Genomic DNA, 1,006 nt, shown 5'->3' with positions numbered 1-1,006 from the left:
ATTCATAATTCTTTTGTTCTAAAATTTAATTTAATTTATTTTTTACAATATTCCTTAAAACAAGGAAGGTGCAAATAGAAGTCTTCAGAATTTTCATGGACGATTTGCTTGCATGACAGTAATGTGCAAGTTCGATGTGCACTATCTTTTATTATTTGGGGAAATTGGCATATAGTTGAGCGAATATTTATATTAGAAAGTCGTTAATTGACAAAAAAGAAGAAGAAGACAAAAGACACTTAACGAAAACAATAAAAATACAAAAATAATTCCATTGCCGGGAATCGAACCCGGGTCTCCTGGGTGAAAGCCAGATATCCTAACCGCTGGACGACAATGGAATTTTGTGTTACTGCTTCCTTGTTTTATTATGTAATATTAAATAGTTATGATTCGCTAAAATGAAAAAAGAAAAAATTAGGGAGAAACATTATTATAAGGCGAATGTTTTTTGACCTGTCGTTCATACACTTAAGGTGTAAAATCAAATTTTATATGAAAATGTAATAAGATGAGTGAAACTATTATTTATAAAACACAATTTGTTGCCTAAGGATTTTGCAAAGAATTAACATTGATTGTCAATAAATATATTCATACTTGGTAGATGTAACTATTTTTTTTTGTACCTAATTAGTTTGACAATACATGAAAGACTCAATTTTTGTTAGATGTTGCCACAACTTATCTATATGATATACTTTTTTTTTTTTAACAATTTATGTGATTTACTTAATAATGGCATTTACGTAACATTTTGAAGGATTTAACTTGTTTAACACAAGTAATTCATATTCTTAAATAGTCTAGTCAATCAAATTGAACGAATGTCTATATGGATTGAAGCAATTCGTATACATGTGATATATATCAGTACATATATATTGACTTTAGGGTATAAAGTATTTTCATTTGTTCACATATTTTCGTATATAAAAAAAATTGTAATTAAGTTTGGTATAATTATTGTTTAAGCTGGCAACTTGAATAATATCATTAGGATTCT

General features: G+C 27.1%; 1 non-coding gene across 1 annotated transcript; it reads right to left on the bottom strand.

Moving 5' to 3' along the window:
* Positions 1–269: 269 nt before the first annotated feature.
* On the bottom strand, positions 270–341 carry TRNAE-UUC (transfer RNA glutamic acid (anticodon UUC)). The gene has a single exon. It is a non-coding gene; the product is annotated as a tRNA-Glu (tRNA).
* Positions 342–1,006: the final 665 nt, after the last annotated feature.

Source organism: Glycine max, chromosome 16, assembly GCF_000004515.6.
Source record: "Glycine max cultivar Williams 82 chromosome 16, Glycine_max_v4.0, whole genome shotgun sequence".
Taxonomy (NCBI): Eukaryota; Viridiplantae; Streptophyta; class Magnoliopsida; order Fabales; family Fabaceae; genus Glycine; species Glycine max.
The sequence above is the reverse complement of the archived record's forward strand: the minus strand, read 5'-3'. Positions and strand labels throughout refer to the sequence as shown.